This window comes from Danio rerio, chromosome 16 (genome assembly GCF_052040795.2).
Source record: "Danio rerio strain M-AB ecotype USA chromosome 16, GRCz13ab, whole genome shotgun sequence".
NCBI classification, from domain to species: Eukaryota; Metazoa; Chordata; class Actinopteri; order Cypriniformes; family Danionidae; genus Danio; species Danio rerio.
Window position 1 is genome coordinate 7382501 of NC_141036.1, and position 23629 is coordinate 7406129.

The following is a 23629-nucleotide window of genomic DNA, read 5'->3' on the forward strand; positions in this document are numbered from 1 at the left end:
TTCCTAAAACTCTAACAAAGTGGAGTTGGAGAGAAAACCGATAACATAATAAAGGACATTTAAAATGGGAACAAGTCTTGTTTAAAAATAACAATAAGCGGACTGATTATTTCACTCAGAGTATAGGAGTCCGTCAAGGCTGCAGTCTCAGCCCGACTCTATTTAACATTTATATCAATGAATTGGCATCAGCACTTGAAGTCCTGTAGCCCTGGCCTGAGCCTGGAGGACAGAGAGATCAGATGTCTCCTGTATGCGGACGATCTGCTGCTGCTGTCTCCTCATGAAGAGAATCTTCCAACACAATCTCATGGCAATTTGTAACTTTTTGATTTCGTGACTAATTCGTATGAATTCGTACGATCTAATTCGTACAATTTAGGTTGATTTGCTCATCCCCCAATGACAGTTGGGTTTAGGGGTGGGGTTAGGTGCCACGCCTCCTTTTTAGAATCGTACAATTTCGTATGACTGAACTCCTCGTACGAATTAACCACTAAACTGGCAAAACGTAAAATACCTACGTTTTCTTGTGAGATCAGGCTGGGTGTTCCCCACAGTCTCTCCATCCAGGAGTAGTTCAGCACAGACTGGGCATTGCCCATTAACATGCAGAAGTTCAAGATCATGATCTTCTGTAAAAAACTTGCCTGGCTGATAAAAAAAGACACACTTTTAAAATCAGAGAAACAACTCTTGACCACGTCACTTATAGTTATTTAGGTCTGACAAACAAAACTTCTGGACACTTTAGTCAAACTCTAAAAGACTTGATTGCTAAGGCACACAGGTGTTTTTATTGTATTAAAAAAACCCAGAAGAGACCAGGAAAGTTCTGGCTCCATCTGTTTGACTCTAGCCCAGAGAGCTACCATCAGCAGGCTTTCAAATATAGAAATGGACACACGGCCACCGAACCCATGCACCAATGCATCTGGGGGAAAAACACCAACTAAATTCACAAACCCAGTCCCAACATATAAAGAGAGAGATTGCAGCCTTTACCTTTACCTACTTTGGAGTGACAGATTGATGACCAACTAAACTTTGCTGACCACATTTCTAGAACTGCTCGATCTTGCAGATTCGCACTCTATAACATCAGAAAGGTCCGATCCTTCCTATCTGAACATGCAGCTCAACTTCTTGTTCAAGCTCTTGTTCTCTCCAGACTGGACTATTGCAACTCTCTACTAGCCGGGCTTCTAGCTAACTGTATCAAACGTCTTCAGCTGCTTTAGAACGCAGCAGCACGAGTGGTCTTTAATGAACCTAAAAGAGCACGTCACTCCGCTACTCATCCGTTTGCACTGGCTGCTAGTTGCTGCTCGCATCAAATTCAAATTCCTTATCTGCTCTCACTTCTGCAGATGTATGTGCCCTCCAGAAACTTCCATGAAAGTGTTATATATATATAAAAAAAAAAAATAAAAAAAAAAAAAATATATATATATATATATATATATATATATATATATATATATATATATATATATATATATATATATATAACACTTTCATACACATTTTCTTTTCAATAGGTTAATGTTCTAAAAAATTATATTCTGAAATAAAATATTAAATAAAAAAAAAAATATATATATATATATATATATATATATATATATATATATATATATATATATATGAAAAAAAAAATATATATATATATATATATATTGTTAACAAACACATTATTTTTGATTAAAAATTAAATTATTCTGCAAAATATATTTGTATAACATACAAAAACACTATTCATCTGCTTCTAGTACAGTATTATAGGCAAGGGCATCATAAGTTACTGTAATTAAATTACCTGAAAATTAAAAGTAATCAATACATTACTTTTTTATTTTTAGAAGAAAAGTAATTTAATTACAGTAATTAGTAACTCATCACACCCAACACTGATTTCCAACCTGAAAAACAGATGAAATGTGCCAGGCCAGAGCTTGAGGTCATTATAACGAGGGGCTCTTCCAGTGTTCTTTCCCAGGATTCTGCGCTGGAATGTTTCATTAGTGTGCTGTTAGCCGCTCCGTAAGCTCTCAGGACACTCCAATAATGTTTCGAATAAATGATTTCCCCATGTACACCTACAGGAAGACAGTGATTTATTCATATCCTGCTCTCGGTTGCTACCAGTAACACGGGCTGAATGTAAAACATCAGGATCTCCTGTGGGATCTCGTACCTGTGGCATCCCTCCCTCAGAGCGCATTAAAGCTCAAAACCACTGCAGGCTCATTGTTGCATGGGAAAGACAAAAAAAGAAAAAGAAAAGCTCATGTGTCTGGGTGGATGGATGCACACATCATGACTTGACAATGAAGACAGATATTGTGGTTTTCAGCGCTCACCCCGGTTTCACCGAAAAACTCAGACCTCAAAATAGAGCTCTGTCAAACACACTCAAAAACAGCCCAATTCATCATGACTGTCTGTCTTTAAAGGCTGTTCATGGACAAAAACTGTAACTTCAAACTTTACGCATTTGTAAATGGTGATTCATGCAGTGTGTAAAAGATAATCAACGGATTGCCATGTGTTAAAGGATTTTGGCCGATTCTGTGGTCTGTGCTTATTCCATGGTCATTTCCCAAGTTAGAGACAAGTTACAAGTAGTTTTCGTCAGTTTTGTCTAAGGATGCACTCAAAAAAATTACAGTTTCTGTTTGTTCAAACTACTTAAAATTAGTTTTTTGGGACAACTTAATTGTATGTTTAATCCACTGAAATTTGTAAAAAACTAATAAGTTAAATTGATTACTTCATGTTGTAACAACACATCGATTGTGTGGAACCAAGCATTTTTTTACAGTGTGGGTATTGTTTAGATTTATTTATATCGATACAGATTCTGATACTGCTTATCGTTACTTTTCCTATAATTTGTTGATATTGATAGTTTCCGATACTGCTTATCGATATTTTTTTCTATAATTTGATGACATCGTTACAGATTCTGATACTACTTATCGATACTTTTGTTCTAATGATATCGATACAGGTTCCGATACTGCTAATGGATCCTTTTTTTCTATAATTTGATGACATCGTTACAGATTCTAATACTGCTTATCGATACTTTTATTCTAATGATAACGATACAGGTTCCGATACTGCTTATTTATACTTTTTAAAATAATTTGATGACATTGTTACAGATTCTGATACTGCTTATCGATACTTTTTTCTAATGATATCGATACAGATTCTGATACTGCTTATCAATACTTTTGTTCTAATGATATCGATACAGGTTCTAATACTGCTAATCATTACTTTTTTTCTGGAATTTGTTGATATCGATTCAGATTTCGATACTGCTTATCGATACTTTTTTTCTATAATTTGATGACATCGTTACAGATTCTGATACTGCTAATGGATCCTTTTTTTCTATAATTTGATGACATCGTTACAGATTCTAATACTGCTTATCGATACTTTTGTTTTAATGATATCGATACAGGTTCCGATACTGCTTATTGATACTTTTTAAAATATTATGACATTGTTACAGATTCTAATACTGCTTATCGATACTTTTTTTCTAATGATATCGATACAGATTCTGATACTGCTTATCGATACTTTTGTTCTAATGATATCGATACAGGTTCTGATACTGCTAATCATGACTTTTTTTCTAGAATTTGTTGATATCGATTCAGATTTCGATACTGCTTATCGATACTTTTTAAAAAAAAATTGGTTGTTATTAATACAGATTCCAATACTGCATATCGATACTTTTTTTCTATAATTTGTTGATATCAACACAGATTCTGAAACTGCTTGTTGATGCTTTTTTGTCTATAATTCCTTGATTTCAATACAGATTCCAATTATGCTTATCGATACTTTTTCCATAATTTGTTGATATTAATACAGATTCTGATGATGCTTATCAATACCTTTTATCCTATAATTTGTTGGTATCAATACAGATTTTGATACTGCTTATCGATACTTTCTTTCTAAAATTTTATGAATAATATGTGAAAATATGTTGAAAATTACTGTTAAACTTCACAGATATACGTGTTAGCAAAGATAACTAAGTGCTTAAAGTATGTACTCCAAAAAAAAGCAACTGTTTAAACTACTTATTTACAATGAGCAGTTGTATGGAACCCAGACATCGACTGAGTTGGACATCATGTTTTGTTTGTTTAATTTTTAGACATCCCACATGGCAAAAACTCGTTTGACAGAGACATCCAAAAAAATTAACAATATTTAAATGGTTTACAATACAGAAATAATATGTACATTCCTTGTGTCCTTTATTTAAAAAGTAATGTAAGTTATTCTTAAACAGAAAGTTTTTATTTCCCTAATATTTTCAGCCAAAGCTTTCATTAGCCAGTATCATCATCTGACTAGACGATTCTCTCCTTGTATATGTAATGGCTGAATAAATGCAAGGACTTTAGATATGGTAAGTTCATATACAACTATTTATAATAGCACATTTTTATATAATAAAAAGTTTGGCAGGGTGAAACAGTTTGATCGCATGATGAAGTCAAGTGATATTTAGTTGCATGCAGAATGTGCTGTTATAGCTTGGAGAGCAAATATTGTCAGGAAAATCATGTTGTTACTTTCATCTCGCATTACTTTCATCCCCGCTCTCCCCTTCTGTTAAACCGAGTGACATCTTAGGGCTGAAAATCAAGGTAAAGTTAAATGAAATTCTTTTTTTTTCTGCATGAGCGTAGAATCAACATTCATGTTAAGATGACTGAAAGACAATCTCACACTCTCCTTCTCCCCCATGTCGATTTTTCTTCTTCTACGCTACACTGAGCTGAGCTGTTTGTCTTCCCAGTGTTAATGTAGCTCATCTCCATCTGTTTGTACGACAGGAAGTCCATTTTCACAAACACAGATCCAGACTGCTGTGAGACTCTATAGGTGGCCACTACTGTGATTTAGTTCAGTTCCAATATAACCAAACCAAATCGCTCCTAAGAAAATATGTCTGGTACATCTAGCCTGCATCTGATAAATAAAAAAATGATATATATATATATATATATATATATATATATATATATATATATATATATATATATATATATATATATATATATATACCATAAAAAATGCAGGGTTCTACGCAATTCATTCATGTTGTCCCAACACAAATTAAGTTAACTTAACACTTTTAACAAATTTACGTGGATTGAACATTAAAAAAATTAAGTTGTCCCAAAGAAATCTCAAGAATTGTGTTGTTTCAGCTCATCTTAATTAAGTAGTTTGAACAAGAAACGAAATATATTTTTTTTGAGTGATATATACAGTTGAAGTCAGAATTATTAGCCTCCCTGAATTATTAGCACCCCTGTTTATTTTTTCCCCAATTTCTGTTTAACGGAGAGAAGATTTCTTCAACACATTTCTAAACATAATAGTTTTAATAACTTATCTCTAATAACAGATTTCTTTTATCTTTTCCATGATGACAGTAAATAATGTTTTACTTGATATTTTTCAAGACACTTCAATATAGCTTAAATTGACATTTAAAGGCTTAACTATGGTAATTAGGGTAACTATGCAGGTTAGGGTAATTAGGCAAGTTATTGTATAATGATGGTTTGTTCTGTAGACTATCAGGAAAAAATATAGCTAATAATTTTAAGGGGCTAACAATTTTGTCCTTTAAATGGCTTTTAAAAAATTAAAAACTGCTTTTATTGTAGCCGAAATAAAACAAGTAAGATTTTTTTCCAGAAGAAACAATATTATCAGACATACTGTGAAAATTTCCTTGCTCTGTTAAACATCATTTGGGAAATATTTAAAAAAGAAATTAAAAATCAAAGGGGGGCTAATAATTCTGACTTCAACTGTATATAGAGTCAGTGTGCCAGGCTTCTCCCAAAAGGCAAAAGATAACAAGACGATGTAAAAATATATTTCTCAGCTTTTATTTACATTTATTTACATAACTAAAAGTGGCATGTGTGGAATTATTTATGCCCTTCTCAATAATCAAAGGAAAAGCCTTTATTGGGCTATTTTTTTCTATTAAAGCAATAGAATGCCACCTATAATAGCTGACCAAATTTTTGCATGTCTCCATTAATATTTTTACCCATTCATATTTAGCAATGAACTCCAACACTTTCAGGTTGGAGGGTCTTCTTGTCATCACTCTGATCTGTTTCCTTCACAGATTCTTAGTTGGGTTTAAGTCAGGGCTCTGGCTGGGCCACTGTAAAATGTTAATGTTTTTGTCTTCTAATCATTTCTTCACCACATTTGCTGTGTATTTTGGGCTGGTGTTGTTGTGCTTAAATGTCCACTGGTGCCCAAGGCCAAGTTACTCTGCAGACTGCCTGATTTTGAGGTTGAGAATTTAAATGTAGTGCTCCTTGTTCATAGTGCCATTTACTATGATTGCCTGGTCCAAAACATTAAAAGTTTGTTTGTGTAATATACAGTATACAGTGCATCTGGAATGTATTCATAGTGCATTCGTTTTTTCACATTTTTTTATGTTACAGTCTTATTCCAAAATGGATTAAATTAATTTATTTCCTCAAAATTCTACACACAATACCCCAAAATGACAATGTGACAAAAAGATTTTTTGAAATTGTTGCGAATTTATAAAAAAAAAAAAAAAACTTAATACATCACATGTACAGTAGTATTTACAGCCTTTGCCCAATACTTTGTTGATGCACCTTTGGCAGCAATTACAGCCTCAAGTCTTTTTGAATATGATGCCACGAGCTTGGTACACCTGTCTTTGGGAATTTTTGCCCATTCCTCTTTACAGTACCTCTCAAGATCCATCAGGTTGGATGTGAAGCGACAGTGTACAGCCATTTTCAGATTTCTCCAGAGATTTTCAATAGAATTTAGGTCTGGGCCACTCAAAGACATTCACAGGTTGTTTTGAAGCCACTCCATTGATATTTTGGTGGTGTGCTTTGGGTCATTGTCCTGCTGGAAGATGAACCGTCGCCCCAATCTGAGGTCAAGAGCACTCTGAAGCAGGTTTTCATTCAGGATGTCTCTGTACATTGCTGCATTCATCTTTCCTTCTATCCTGACTAGTCCTTCAGCTCCTGCTGCTGAAAAACATCCCCACAGCATAATGCTGCCACCACCATGCTTCACTGTAGGGATGGTATTATCCTGGTGATAAGCGGTGACTGGTTTTCTCCATATGCACGCCTGGCATTCACTCCAAAGAGTTAAATTTTAGTCTCATCAGACCAGAGAATTTAGTTTCTTATGGTCTGAGGGTTCTTCAGATGCCTTTTGGCAAATTCCTGGCAGGGAGGGGCTTCTGTCTCTACCATGCAAGCTTGATTGGTGGATTGCTGCACAGATGGTTGTCCTTCTGTAAGGTGTTCTTCTCTCCACGGAAGAACGCTGGAGCTCAGACAGAGTGACCATCGGGTTATTGATCACCTCCCTAACTAAGGCCCTTCTCCCCCAATCAATCAGCTTGGATGGAGGCCACTGTGCTCATTGGAACTTTCAGAGCAGCAGAAATGTTTCTGCAACCTTCCCCAGCCTTGTGCCTCGAGACAATTCTGTCTTGGAGGTCTACAGATAACTCCTTTGTCTTCATGCTTGGTTTGTGCTTTGACATGCACTGTCAACCCTGGGACCTTATATTGACAGGTGTATGCCTTTACAAATCATGTCCAATCAATTGAATTTACCACAGGTGAACTCCAATGAAGCTGCTGAAACATCTCAAGAATGATTTGTGAAACACACACACAAGCACACACAATTCTAAATGAATCCTAAAATGTCAATTGTTAAATATGCTCTTTATTATGATTGATTATGTTTTTATACAAAATTATATAAAAAATAATTATGATTAATCACATCCAAAATAAGTTTGTTTTGTCATAATTTAAGTGTGTATCGTGTATATTTATTATGTATATATAAATACAAACATGTATGCATATATTTGAGAAAATGTTTATTTATATTTAAATATAAAATATGAATATATGATACAAATTTAAAAAAAAAATACCTATGTAACAAAAATTGTTCTTTATTGATGTTTCTATGTATATGTGTGTTTTATATATATGTAATAAATATATATATATAAATATATATATATATATATATATATATATACACACACACACACACACACACACACACATATATATATATATATATATATATATATAGAGAGAGAGAGAGAGAGAGAGAGAGAGAGAGAGAGAGAGAGAGAGAGAGAGAGACATAACTTTTGTCAAAACAAACTTTCAATGTTTTGGACCAGGCAACCTTATCTGCAGAGAAACTTGGATATTTCAGCACGACAACAACCCAAAACACACAGCAAATGTGGTGAAGTAATGGTTAGCAGACAAAAACATTAACATTTTGCAGTGGCCCACCCCGAGTCCTGATTTAAACCCTATTGAGAATCTGTGAAGGAAGCTAAAGATCAGAGTGATGGCAAGAAGACCCTCCGACTTGAAAGAGTTGGAGGTCATCAAAAAATATGAAAAGGCGAAAACACCATTGGAGATATGCAAAAATCTGGTCAGCCCTCCCTCTCAATCTCCCTCTCCCTGACAGTTTTTACCAAGGGAAATGTACAACTTTTTTTCAGCTTCCCTAAACAATGCTTCCTCCTTAACGACAGCTGTGTGTTCATTCCGACTGTTTCTCCGAATGTAAACAGCCCCATTCAGACTTCTCATATCCATAACACAGAACAAAGGCTAGTGTTTCCTTTCTAATGCGCAGCCAGAGCCGCTGCAAATGATTGCAGAAACCAAATCCCAGATCATGCCTCGCATCCACCCGCCTGTCTCCTATTTTCTCCCGCGTTCTCCGTACCTCTCTGCAGTTAGTGCGCTCATTCATCTGCATCTTGGCAAGCGGAGATGTGTTTTCCACTCTTTCTGCCTCTACCGAAGCCAGTTTGTGTATGTACATGTGTTTTTTGTGTTGTGGAGATAATGCTCTGTGAATACAAGCATTGTTCTGGATCAGTCATAGTGCTGCTTGCTTAAACTCTCCAGCCTTTTTACAGGAGCCAAAGCATTACCCTGCTTTAAATCCACATGTTTTCATCGCGTCATCCTCTCGCTTATGCTGTAATTAGCGCAGGCTATCCTCTGGACAATGCTCTTCTCTCTCTGAAATCGGTCTGTCAGCATCTCGTCTTTATTCTTTCCTGTTTTGTTTGATCTGCACCTTAACTTTGGAGATTAAGCAAGAGTATTACTGTGATAAATGATGATGTTGTCAAATCCTCAGACATTCCACCCAAGTACATCTGTGATATCTGGAGAAGGTTATTTATCGGCTTTGCTGTTGGTCTTGGTAACGGTTGCTCAGCTGGCGCTTCACCAAAGGTCACATTTGAAGTTTAGCTAACGAAATCTGATTATTTCAATTGAAAATTTTGTTTAGTTTACCAGTTGAAGGTTTATAGAAAGTGTGGTGAAGAAATTACAAAAACACCAAACATTTAGACAAAATCTGTTTATTTCTGTTTATTTTTGTTTGTTTGTTAAGTTCTCCAATTGAAAGTTTACAGTAGGTGTGGTGAAGAAATTATGAAAACCTCAAACTTTTAGACCAAACCTGATTATTTCAATGAGAAATTTAGTTTGTTAGGTTCTCTAGTTGAAGGTTTACAGAAAGTGTGGTAAAGAAATGATGAAAATGTCAAACTTTTAGCCAAAATCTGTTTATTCTAAATAGAAATTTAGTTTGTTAAGTTCTCCAGTTGAATGTTTACAGAAAGTTTGGTGAAGAAATAATGAAAACGTCAAACTTTTAGACAAAATCGTCAAGCTTTTAGAAGAAATCTGATTATTTCAAATAGAAATGTAGTTTGTTAGGTTCTCCAGTTAAAAGTATATAGCAAGTGTGGTAAAGAAATGACAAAAATCTCAAACTTTTAGCTGAAATCTGTTTATTTCAATTAGAAATTTTGTTTGTTAGGTTCTCCAATTGAAAGTTTAAAAAAAGTGTGGTGAAGAAATTATGAAAACGTCAAACTTTTAGACCAAACTGATTATTTCAATTAGAAATTTAGCTTGTTAGGTTCTCTAGTTAAAGGTTTACAGAAAGTGTGGTGAAGAAATGCTGAAAATGTCAAACTTTTAGACGAAATCTGATTATTTCAATTGGAAATTTAGTTTGTTAGGTTCTCCAGTTGAAGGTTTATAAAAAAGTGAGGTCAAGAAATTACAAAAACGTCAAAGTTTTAGATGAAATCTGATTATTTAAAATAGAAATTTTGTTTGTTAGGTTCTCCAGTTGAAAGTTTACAGAAAGTGTGGTGAAGAACTGATGAAAATGTCAAACTTTTAGACGAAATCGTCAAACTTTTAGATGAAATCTGATTATTTATTTCAAATAGAAATTTAGTTTTTCAGGTTCTCCAGTTGAAGGTTTATAAAAAGTGAGGTGAAGAAATTAATTAAGTTTTAGACGAAATCTGATTATTTCAATAAGAAATTTAGTCTGTTAGGTTTTCTAGTTGAAGATTTACAGAAAGTGTGTCTGTGAGTGTGAGTATCTCTATAGTTAAGTTTTCATTCACCTATTTTTATGCACTTTTTTCATTATCACATACAAAATGCTTGATGGAAACGCCAAGATTCGCATACATTTTGAAAATGTATTCAAATATATTTAAATATGTATTTGCGCATAAAAATCCTTTAAGCATAAATGAGTAGGATAAACGTTTTATTCCATATGTGCATAAATTACAGAATAAATTCCAGTATATGCGCAGTGAAAAAGCCTTGGGATTTTATTAAAGAGATCATGTAAGGATTAAAATGGACAAGCAGTGGTCCGACCACATTGTAAAACATTTAAAATGTTGTTTTGGTCGTTTTAAAATGAAGAAAATAAAAACTGTTATTATTGTTGGTATTATTGTATTATTGTTTGTATATACTTATATACAGTTGAAGTCAGAATTATTAGCCCCCCTTAATTTTTTTTCCTCTTTTAAGTAGTTCCCATATGATGTGCAAAATAATTTTCACAGTATGTCCGATGGTATTTTTATTTATTTATTTGTTTATTTGGAGAAAGTCATATTTGTTTTATTTTGGTTAAAATAAAAGCAGTTAGTAATTTTTTCAACACCATTTTAAGGTCATTATTATTAGCTCCTTTAAGTTAGATTTTTTTTCCGATAGTCTACAGAACAAACCATCATTATACAATAACTTGCCTAATTACCCGAACCTGCCTGTTTAACCTAATTAACCTTTAAGCCTTTAAATGTCACTTTAAGCTGTGTAGAAGTGTCAAGAAAAATATCTAGTAAAATATTATTGACTGTCATCATGACAAAGAATTACTGTAATCTGTTTGATTTTTCTTTAAAAAGAGAATCATTTTAGTACAGTAAATAAATCTGTTTACACATTTGCATTAAAAGAGCAATTAACATGTAAAAATTCTGACATGATTATAAAACAAACTGCAAATGCAAATAATACATTTGGCAGTTTAAAATAAGGTCAAATTAGCCAGATTTATTTCAGTTGAAAATGCAAGTGGCAGGGAATGTGTACTGTATGTATCTTCAGATTCCACATGGACTTGTTCAAAGCTCGAACAAATTCATTTTCAAAGAGCACTCACCATTCACTTTCAAAGTTTCGGCATTGAAGTTTAAAAAAATATCCTTAAATGAACATACACACACACTCACACGTCTTAACAATCTGCAGGCCCGGCGGCCACCGAAGCGCTCAAGCATTCCATCTCTGACATAGAGCATCCTTTGTTTCCATGTTAGTGAATAAATGCATGTTAAATATTTACTTTACTCCAATGAGCGCTGCAATCTGATCAAGGTTTATGCCCCACACGTAACCTCAAATAGGCCTTACTCGAATCAGCACATGCCAGTTGAGACAAACTTTCGCATACTCGGGTTTCTTTTCCATCTTTCTGGGATAGAGGAAGTCGAACATTCCTATGTAATCCCAACAATCCTTCTGTTTTGTTTAGGTTTTTTGCTTCCACAGTTTGTTTCGTACAACATTCACTGTAAAAAGAAAACAAATGCTGGGTTTTACACAACCCTTTCATCTTGACACAAATTGATTGTTAACTTACAACTTTTTTTTTTTTTACAATTTTTAAGTAGATTGAACATAAAACAATCAAGTTTTACCTAAAAAAAAACTTAAAGAACTGTGCTGTTTCAACTCATTTTAAATAAGTAGTTTGGACAAGCAGCATAAATATAGACTTTTCTTGAGGTATTTATTGGTATTCTTGTTTGTAAATACTAATTTTGCATAACAAAATACTAATTTAACTACAGATCTATAAATGCGTCTACATGTAAACTTCTTAACACCTTTCACTCCATCAACTTTCACTGTAAATAAAGTTCTGGGTTACACAAAATTCTTTGATGTTGTCTCAACACAAATTAAAGTTAAGTTAAAGTTAATTCAATTGTTATCACAAATCTAAGTTTATTGAACATTAAAACTATTAAGTTTTCCCTAAAAAACTCAAATAACTGTTATTTCAACTCGTTTTGAGTAAGTAGTTTGGACAAGCAGCAAAAAAAAATAGTGTTCTCTCGAGATCAAATTAAGTCAAATAAAGAAAAAATCAAATAAGTGAAATTTATAATGTTTTTGCAGTTGTTACTGCAAAAAAAACAAGAACTTTGTTTTTTAAACTAACTTTAAGTAAGTAATTTGGACCTTTATTTTTATTTCTTCACAGTTTTAAGTTGATTCAACATAAAACATTTAAGTTGCCCCCCCCCCCAAAAAAACTCAAGAAATGTGTCGATTTAACTCATTTTAAATAAGAAGTTTCTACAAGCAGAAAAAAATATAGGGTTTTCTTCAGGTGTTTATTGTTATAACGGTACATAAATACTAATTTTGCACTAAAAACACTAATTTATCTACAGATCTATTAATACGTCTACATGTAAACTTCTCTTTACTCCATCCACCTCCACTGTAACAAAATCCTGGGTTCCCCACAATTCCTTTATCTTGTCTCAACACAAATCAATTAAGTTCACTAAACATTTTTTACAATTTTAAGTAGATTTAACATAAAACAATTAATTTGTCCCTTAAAAAAACCTAAGGAGCAGTGTTGTTTCAACTCATTTTAAAAAGTAGTTTGGACAAGCAGCAAAAATAAAGTGTTTTCTTGAGGTGTTTATTGTTATTACTGTACCTAAATACTAATTTTGCATTTAAAAAACTAATTTAATATAGATCTTTTTATTACGTCTATATGTAAACTTTTCTTAACTTCTCTAAATACTATTTTATCTATAAATCTATTAAAACATTTGGTCCCACTTTATATTAAGTGTCCTTAACTACTATGTACTTACCTCAAAAAAATAAATACAATGTACTTACTGTGTTTATAATGTATTTGAGAACACTTGTGGCGCTTTTGAGTTGGGATAGAGGTTGGGTTATGGTGGTATGGGTAGGTTTAAGGGTGGGTTAAGGTGTACGGGATGGTCAACAGTGTATTTACAAATGTAATTACAAAAGTTAGTTACAGATGTAATTACATACATGTATTTAATCGAGCATAAGTACAAAGTAAATACATGTATTTACACAATAAGTACATTGTAACAAACTATTAGTTGCTATGTAAGTACATATTAGTCAAGGCCACTTTATATAAAGTGGGACCAAACATTTATATTTAAACTTTTCCACACATCTCAGTCCATCAACCTTCACTGTGAAAAATGCTGGGTTCCACACAATTCCCTCATCTTATCTCAATGCCATACGTCTATATGTAAACTTCTCCACACATTTTTCTAGCAATCTTCACTGTAATGCAGGGTTCCACACAATTCCCCCAAAATAAGTTGTTCAAACAAGCTGCAGGCATCATCATTGGAGTGTTTGATAAATCTTTCCATCGTCTTTGTTTTCCTGCTGAAGTGAAGTGCTGCTCTTGATAGTGTATTTGTTGTATATGTCGGAGTGTGTGAGATACTGACCCTTTTTACGTATGTGGTGTGTAAAGCTTTGTCACCACTGACCTCTCTCGCATGTTATGTATAAACACAATGCCTCTCCCAGAGATGCTTAGAAGAGAGAGCGAATGTGTGTGTGTGTGTGTGTGTGTGTGTGTGTGTGTGTGTGTGTGTTCCTGTCTGCTCTCAGCAGGATTAACTCATATTTGCTACGTGTGGTTTTTGGAGGGCTTCTGAAAAGGCTAAGTAAACAGTCTATGATGAATGGTTTGGCTGTTTCCCCCGGTGCTGATGCACACAATCACCTCACTATCCCTGACTGGGTGTGGCCCACACAGCTGACCACAATGAGCTCTGTGCGCCAGACAACGCTCCTCATGAAACCCAATCCGGCTAAGGAAGCAACTCTTCCACCCCCCCTCCTCCTCCTCCTCACCCCGACTCTAGAAATAACCAGAGAACTTTTCCTGAAATCAAATATATTTCCTAGTGCTTTACCGAGCGGTAACTACTCCTTGCCAAAGAGAAACAGAGAGAGGAATATTTAGCTGTGAGATGTGTGGCATGTCGCTTTTATGTCTGTGCTTCACTCACAAATGAACATATGGAGCAAAAATAGTGCCAAAGGGATTTGAAATAAAAAGCTTGTTAAATAGCAGTAACTAGGGAAAAACAAACACACACACACACACACACACACACACACACACACACACACACACATATATATATATATATATATATAATGCATTGATTTAACAAGTGCTTGCTTGTAATTGCCAGGGTTTGTATTTTTAGGCCCTGAAATTTACCGTACATTATTACTTCAGCTAAAAATATTTTGCAAACATTTTTAAATCTAAATTTAATATTTTATAATTATCTTCCAGAATTCACTCCCAAAATATTAATTTCAGTTCAAAAGATTGCAAGCACTTGTTAATTCAATGCATTTTTTTCAGTTATTATTTAGATTCATATGGAACGTAAACAATGCCAAAAGTATTTGAAATAATTAGCATGTCCAAAAGCAGTAACTGAATATTTATATATATATATATATATATATATATATATATATATATATATATATATATATATATATATATATATATATGAAATTTAAGAATAAAAATGCATGTGAAATACTTTTAGTATTAAAATATTCACATCCTAAATAAAAATCTATGGTCAATTTCAGGACCTGAATGCATTACACACACACACACACACACACACACACACACACACACACACACACATATATATATATATATATATATATATATATATATATATATATATATATATATATATATATATATATATATATATATATATATATGTATGTATGTATGTATATAAGTGTGCTAAGAAAATATCCCTCACACCATTACACCACCACCACCAGCCTAAACCCTTGATACAAGGCAGGATGGATCCATGCTTTTATGTTGTTGACGCCAAATTCTGACCCTACCATCCCAATGTCACAGCAGAAATCCAGACCAGGCAATGTTTTTCCAATCTTCTATTGTTCAATTTTGGTGAACCTGTGCAAACTGTAGCTTCAGTTTCCTGTTCTTAGTTGACAGGAGTCTGCTGCTGTGGCCCATCCGCTTCAAGGTAGGACGTGTTGTGCATTCAGAAATGCTTTTCTGCATACCTCGGTTGTAACTAGTCCTTATTTGAGTTAATGTTGTATTTCTATCAGCGCGAACCAGTCTGGTAATTTTTCTCTGACCTCTGGCAAAAACAAGGCATTTGTGCCCACAGAGCTGCCACTCAATGGAATTTTTTTTCTGACCCTTTTCTGTAACCCAAGAGATGGTTGTGTTTGAAAATGCCAGTAGATCAGCAGTTTCTGAAATTTTCAGACCAGCCTGTCTGTCACCAACAACCATGCCACGTTCAAAGTCACTTAAATCACCTTTCTTTCCTATTCTGATGCTCGGTTTGAACTGCAGCAGATCATCTTGTCCATGTCTATATGCCAAAATGCATTGAGTTGCTGCCATGTGATTGGCTAATTAGAAATTTGCATTAACCAGAAGGTGGACAGGTTTACCTAATAAAGTGGCCGGTGAGTGAATGTATGTAAATATGTCATTTGCGTCTTTCAGATGAGACGTTAAACCGAGGTCCCGTCTCTCTGTGGTCGTTAAAAATCCCAGGATGTCCTTCGAAAAAGAGTAGGGGTTTAACCCTGGCATCCTGGCCAAATCTGCCCACTGGCCTCAGTCCATCATGGCCTCCTAACCTTCCCCATATCATAATTGGCTTCATCACTGTCTCCTCTCCACCAATCAGCTGGTGTGTGGTGTGCGGTCTGTCGCGTCATCCAGGTTGATGCTGCACACTGGTGGTGGATGAGGAGATTCCTCCCATTGTGTAAAGCGCTTTGAGTGCCCAGAAAAGCGCTATATAAATGTAAGAAATTATTAATTATTTGCAACACTTGTAAAATGCAGATTTTTACATAAGGTGCACATGGAATGTGCTTGAAATATGTTTAAATTTGAGATTGGATTCTACTGTACACATACCGAGACCAGATCCTGCCATACTCCATAACACACCTAGAATAAGACAAATGTGTGTATAGTGAAGTTATAAATAGTGCGTGTACAGTATGTGTGTGTTCAAGGTCAGGAAGAACTGATTCACAAGGCTTTGTTTGAATGTGTCAAAGAGCTAAAACTATGCAGAGTAAAGTGGGAAGTAATTCATCAGCAGGGACTGCTTGTGTTTGCTGGTTAGGGTGTATGTTTGATAGATGATTGAGTTGAAGTCATTGACAGCTCTCTAAAGCATGCAGGAATAACAGGTTTTGAATAGATTTATTGTAGGGACTGATATCAGGTGGACTTTCGTCCCCTGTTTAAAAGATTTGGATGTTTCATAATTTTCTCTATTGTATCTTTTTCATGCACAATGTTTAATAAGCAGTGTTGTGCAAGTTACTTCCAAACTGTAATAGATTACAGTTATTTTAAACCAATCCTATACCTTACAACATTACTGTCTCAGAATTGTAATATGTTACATGACTCATATTACTTTTTAGTTACTTTCACCCAAACAACTACAGAGTTAGAAATTGTAGAACAAAATGTACTGCAGAGCATTTTACATCCAGCAAAAAGCGATATGATGTAGCAGAATGACTGTGACCCATCCAGGCTACTACCAATATAGGATACAGGGTGGGCCATTTATATGGATACACCTTAATAAAATGGGAGTGGTTGGTGATATTAACGTCCTGTCTGTGGCACATTGGTATGTGTGTGGGGGCAAACTTTTCAAGATGGGTGGTGACCATGGTGGCCATCTTGGATCCAACTTTTGTTTTTTCAATTGAAAGAGGGTCATTTGACACATCAAACTTATTGGGAATTTCACAAGAAATCTCACAACAATTTGTTACTTTTTGATTTAGTGGCTACGGACAACAACGTGCGCAGGACAGGGCAGCCGAAGCGACTCCCTTCAGATTCAACACGCATGATCGCGTTCATCATGTTTGAACTGACCATTCTGAAGAATGGCTGTATTTCACAAGGATTCTGGCACAACAACGTGAAGCACACGCTTTACAAAAGTTGCTTTTAAGTGGGAAACAAGTCAAACTTACTAAACATTGGAGGGCGCGTGCTGAAAGGCAGAGGAATGGGCTGTCTTTGACAGCTCGCGACTTCATCTGGCACTTTCTGAGTACATTTACATGGATACCAATACTCCGATTTCAATATGATTAAGATAATACTGTTATTATTAGTCTACCATGTAAACAGTGATTTTGATTACCTTAAAGGACCATCAAGTCACGAAATGTGGAGGTTTTTCTTTCCGTTCGCCATGCGGTGTCAAATTTCATTCAAACAAAAGTCGAAAGTTAAAAATGAAACACCCGAAATTAGATGAAACTCTGGAGGAAACGCTGGAGAGCCTGGTAATGTGACATTAATTGTTTTATACTGAAACTTGCCTTAAAAAAGTGCTTCCTTGGTCTTATCCATATTTCTTTGCATGTTGAACACACTACGACCACAAAAGGAAATAAAAAAAAACTGCAACTGCGTTAATTGCGTACATTTTTTTAACGCGTTAAATATTTCAAATTAATCGCATGCGTTAACGCACTAATTTTGACAGCACTAATTTTGACAGCACCAATTTTGACAACACCAATTTTAATACAAGTAAATATAAAACTGTGTATAAAAAGCATTGTCAATGTACCATGATGCACTGAATTATCGAATTAAACCGAATCGATGGCATGATAACCGCAACGGAACCGAACAGTGAGACCAGTGTAGGTTCACAGCTCTACCGTACAATGGCCCAGTCAATCACCTGACTTGAATCCAATAGAAAGTACGAAATAAAGGTCAGATTTGATAGACAAGACCCACAGAACCTTCAAGATTTTTAAACTTTTATTTTTATGTTTGTGTTGTTTGGGCTTTTACCAAAATCTGGTTCAATTCCATGTCAACAGCTCCTTTAGAAATATTATTCACAGAAAAAAAACACAACATATTTTCCCCGTTGTATGTCATTATAAAATATTCAAAATGTCAATAAAAATCCCTTTAAACATCAAAACTCCATATCAGGGTGTCAAACTGCAGTTTGAGGTGCAAATAAATGTAAAAAAATAAGGTCACAGTTTATTTTGATGGTCTGTTTGTTAATTTTAAGTTACATTGCATCTACATGCCAACTGAATGTTAGGTAGAGGTTAGCATGGGGTTGGGGTTAGTGTAAGTTGACATGTATTGCAAAGTTTCTTAAAGTCAGTTAAATGTCTGTTGAAGGAGCAGTATCAACAGATATTAAGCAGACAGTTTACTAATACTTAAATGGAACATCAAAATAAAGTGTTACCATAAATGGTAATTAGCAGAGATTTTCGACACTATACAAAAGTGTATGTGACAAATAGAGGCCTGATTTTTATTTGATTTTTACAGTTTACAAAGCATTACCCTTCTGTTTCTTACAACTATTGTAGTGTTATTATTTTTAATCATTTATAGTGTTTAATTTAGCCATCTCATTGCACTACATGTGTCATTGAGTGTTCACTGCGGTTGTCATGAGTGGTGGAACCTGCCGTTAATGTCTTTTCCAGTTTGATTTCTGAATAAAAGGTAGACGGTAAAGTGTGTTATATGGCATGACCCTCGGGAGATATGGTTGTCTTCTGATTTCCTCTCTCCGCTTCCCATTACTTGTCGTTTTGCTCAAGAGAGTGTCAAAGAGCTATGAGGCTGTCGAAACAGAAACCGGATGACAGACGGAGACTACAGGACATGGACTATCAGGTGTTGAGAAGAGGGATTCAGGGTGAACGCAATGGGATCTGCTGATATGTCAGATGAGGGCACATCAGGCCAGCTTTAAAGAGATGATGGCTCTCTGAACGCTCTTGTTGAGTTGATGGATGCGGTAAAGTGGAAGCAGATAGTGAGAGAAGGAACAGAAAGAAGAAGTTGGACACATAGGCTGGCAAAAGGATGCTCTCATCAATCTATCTGACAACTTCTGCTCCGATATCCTGTTGAGAATACATACAGTGGGGGAAATAAGAATTGAACACGTCACCATTTTTCTCAGAAAACATACTTCTAAAGTTGCTGTTGACTTGAAATTTTCGAAGTGTTATTAACACCCAGAGGAATCCATACATGTAAAGGAAACAAAACTCATTAGTTTACAAATGAAGTCATGCATAATAAAATAAAATGACGCAGGGAAAAAGTTTTGAACACATGAAGAAAGGAAGGTGTAGAAAAGCAGTGAAAGCCCAGACAGCAGCTGAAACCTCTCAGTAGTTCTTCAGCAAACCTCTGCCCTTTATCAGTGTAAATTAATATTAGCTGTATAGTTTTCATCATGTTTATATAAACACAATTACAGTTTCTTAAAGTTACAGACATTATCATTTTGTGTGCCTGATTGTTTGACGTTGCAGATTCTGCAGTGTGACTGTTGCTGATTCGCACATTGCGATATACATGCTTGAACAACATATTGTGCAGCCCTAGTGTAGGGTGAATTATTAATGACAGAGTTTTCAGTTTAGGGTGATATGTGCTTTTAAGACAGTTTACAAATTAAACACAATTTAAGGCCAGGACACACCAAACTGATGGTCAGCTGTTTTATCTAGTCAGGCCGTCGGTCAAGCCACACCAGAAGGTGTCATCTAAATCTATACTCAAGCAAAAGTACAAGTAGTAATCTTAAAAGTTACTTGAATAAGAGTAAAAAAAAATCTAATTCAAATTCAGAAATTGGCGTAATAATCAAGGGACTTTGCTGCCCTACATGCAGCAGGCGCAATGATATTATGCAGCTCCTGAAAATAGTCCCCAGCTAGCTAACTAGGCAATCTCTTGATTATAATAATCTCTTGATTATTACGCCGGAATTGGAGTATAGTTCCTATACCGATCTTGAAAATAGCAACTTTTGACTTTACATAGGTGGTTGCTAAATCGTTGCTAGGCAGTTTCTAGGGTGTTCTAAGTGCTTCCTATGCGGTTAGTTGATCATTTGGAAAAGTGCCAGAGGGTTGGTTTTTCTGATGAGTCATCTGTTAATCTGCATCCCAATCATCACAAATACTGCAGAAGATCTATTGGAACCCGCATGGACCCGAGATTCTTTTAGAAATCAGTCAAGTTTGGTGAAGGAAAAATCATGGTTTAGGGTGTTCTGAGTGGTTGCTAGGCGGTCGCTGCCCTGGATTCAGCAGGCACAATGATATGCAGCTCCTGATAATAGTACCCAGCTAGCTAACTAGGTAACCATGCTGTGTAATATCATTGTGCCTGCTGCAGCCATGGCAGCAAAGTCTCTTGATTATTACGCCGGAATTAGAGTATAGTTCCTATACTGATCTTGAACAACTTTTCAATGGGATTGCTAGGTGGTTGCTAAGGCGTTGCTAGGTGATTGCTAAGACATTGCTTGGCGGTTGCAAGGGTGTTCAGAGGGGTTGCTTGGCAGTTGCTGAGGCATTTCTAGGCAGTTGCTAGGGTGTTCTAAGTGGTTCCTATGCGGTTAGTTGATCATTTGGAAAAGTGCCAGAGGGTTGGTTTTTCTGATGAGTCATCTGTTGATCTGCATCCCAATCATCACAAATACTGCAGAAGATCTATTGGAACCTGCATGGACCCGAGATTCTTATAAAAATCAGTCAAGTTTGGTGAAGGAAAAAATCATGGTTTAGGGTGTTCTGAGTGGTTGCTAGGTGGTCGCTGCCCTGGATTCAGCAGGCACAATGATATGCAGCTCCTGTAAATAGTACCCAGCTAGCTAACTAGGTAACCATGCTGTGTAATATCATTGTGCCTGCTGCAGCCATGGCAGCAAAGTCTCTTGATTATTACGCCGGAATTAGAGTATAGTTCCTATACTGATATTGAACAGCAACTTTTCATAGGTATTGCTAGGTTGTTGCTAAGGCATTGCTAGGTGATTGCTAAGACATTGCTAGGCGGTTGCAAGGGTGTTCAGAGGGGTTGCTTGGCAGTAGCTGAGGCATTTCTAGGCAGTTGCTAGGGTATTCTAAGTGGTTCCTATGCGGTTAGTTGATCATTTGGAAAAGTGCCAGAGGGTTGGTTTTTCTGATGAGTCATCTGTTAATCTGCATCCCAATCATCACAAATACTGCAGAAGATCTATTGGAACCCGCATGAACTCGAGATTCTTTTAGAAATCAGTCAAGTTTGGTGAAGGAAAAATCATGGTTTAGGGTGTTCTGAGTGGTTGCTAGGCGGTCGCTGCCCTGGATTCAGCAGGCACAATGATATGCAGCTCCTGAAAATAGTACCCAGCTAGCTAACTAGGTAACCATGCTGTGTAATATCATTGTGCCTGCTGCAGCCATGGCAGCAAAGTCTCTTGATTATTACGCCGGAATTAGAGTATAGTTCCTATACTGATCTTGAACAACTTTTCAATGGGATTGCTAGGTGGTTGCTAAGGCGTTGCTAGGTGATTGCTAAGACATTGCTTGGCGGTTGCAAGGGTGTTCAGAGGGGTTGCTTGGCAGTTGCTGAGGCATTTCTAGGCAGTTGCTAGGGTGTTCTAAGTGGTTCCTATGCGGTTAGTTGATCATTTGGAAAAGTGCCAGAGGGTTGGTTTTTCTGATGAGTCATCTGTTGATCTGCATCCCAATCATCACAAATACTGCAGAAGATCTATTGGAACCTGCATGGACCCGAGATTCTTATAAAAATCAGTCAAGTTTGGTGAAGGAAAAAATCATGGTTTAGGGTGTTCTGAGTGGTTGCTAGGTGGTCGCTGCCCTGGATTCAGCAGGCACAATGATATGCAGCTCCTGTAAATAGTACCCAGCTAGCTAACTAGGTAACCATGCTGTGTAATATCATTGTGCCTGCTGCAGCCATGGCAGCAAAGTCTCTTGATTATTACGCCGGAATTAGAGTATAGTTCCTATACTGATATTGAACAGCAACTTTTCATAGGTATTGCTAGGTTGTTGCTAAGGCATTGCTAGGTGATTGCTAAGACATTGCTAGGCGGTTGCAAGGGTGTTCAGAGGGGTTGCTTGGCAGTAGCTGAGGCATTTCTAGGCAGTTGCTAGGGTATTCTAAGTGGTTCCTATGCGGTTAGTTGATCATTTGGAAAAGTGCCAGAGGGTTGGTTTTTCTGATGAGTCATCTGTTAATCTGCATCCCAATCATCACAAATACTGCAGAAGATCTATTGGAACCCGCATGGACCCGAGATTCTTTTAGAAATCAGTCAAGTTTGGTGAAGGAAAAATCATGGTTTAGGGTGTTCTGAGTGGTTGCTAGGCGGTCGCTGCCCTGGATTCAGCAGGCACAATGATATGCAGCTCCTGTAAATAGTACCCAGCTAGCTAACTAGGTAACCATGCTGTGTAATATCATTGTGCCTGCTGCAGCCATGGCAGCAAAGTCTCTTGATTATTACGCCGGAATTAGAGTATAGTTCCTATACTGATCTTGAACAGCAACTTTTCATAGGGATTGCTAGGTGGTTGCTGAGGCATTGCTAGGTGATTGCTAAGACCTTGCTAGGCGGTTGCAAGAGTAGCTATGAAAGCATCAGCACCAGCAAACCAGCTTTACAAAGAAAAGTGCCTAACAAGTCCTACAGAGCAACCCAGTGTAAACAATCGCAAGCAAAATCTCTTATAGATGTTTAAAGGGATATTCTTCATTCAGTTCATAAACTGTATGGACAGCATCTGTGGCCACATGGTGGGATGTTTTCCTTTTTTTTTGTTACTATTTCCACATTTTGAACTTTCCTATATTAAGAATACATACATTATTTATGAGTTTGTTTTTCATAAAGTTCCAAATCAGCTTCACAACCCCTGGCTTGTGTCCTTGTGTAACTTGCACACATACACACATTATCCACTCACAGCCTGTGGAGATGAGAGGAAGGATAAGTTACCTCCAAATATATGCTTTGCATATCTCCCATGACCAGAATGTGTGTGTGTATATTTGAGGAAGTATGAACTCGAGGGATCCATCAATACATCTCAACTGTAGTGTTTCTGAGTGTGAGCGGAGAAACACTTCCAGATGTGATCCAGATAAGCAC

The 23629-nt window shown here is 36.0% G+C and overlaps 1 protein-coding gene and 1 long non-coding RNA gene across 5 annotated transcripts in view; one reads left to right on the top strand and one right to left on the bottom strand.

Annotated features, from left to right (window-relative positions):
- bbs9 (Bardet-Biedl syndrome 9) overlaps positions 1-23629 on the top strand; it is a 186790-nt gene that overhangs the window by 136460 nt on the left and 26701 nt on the right. The window lies entirely within an intron of this gene.
- LOC147840123 (uncharacterized) lies at positions 1707-5021 on the bottom strand. The gene is made up of 4 exons (XR_015511051.1): positions 3588-5021; positions 3429-3538; positions 3181-3378; positions 1707-3077 (listed from the first exon to the last, which is right to left on the bottom strand). It is a non-coding gene; the product is annotated as an uncharacterized LOC147840123 (long non-coding RNA).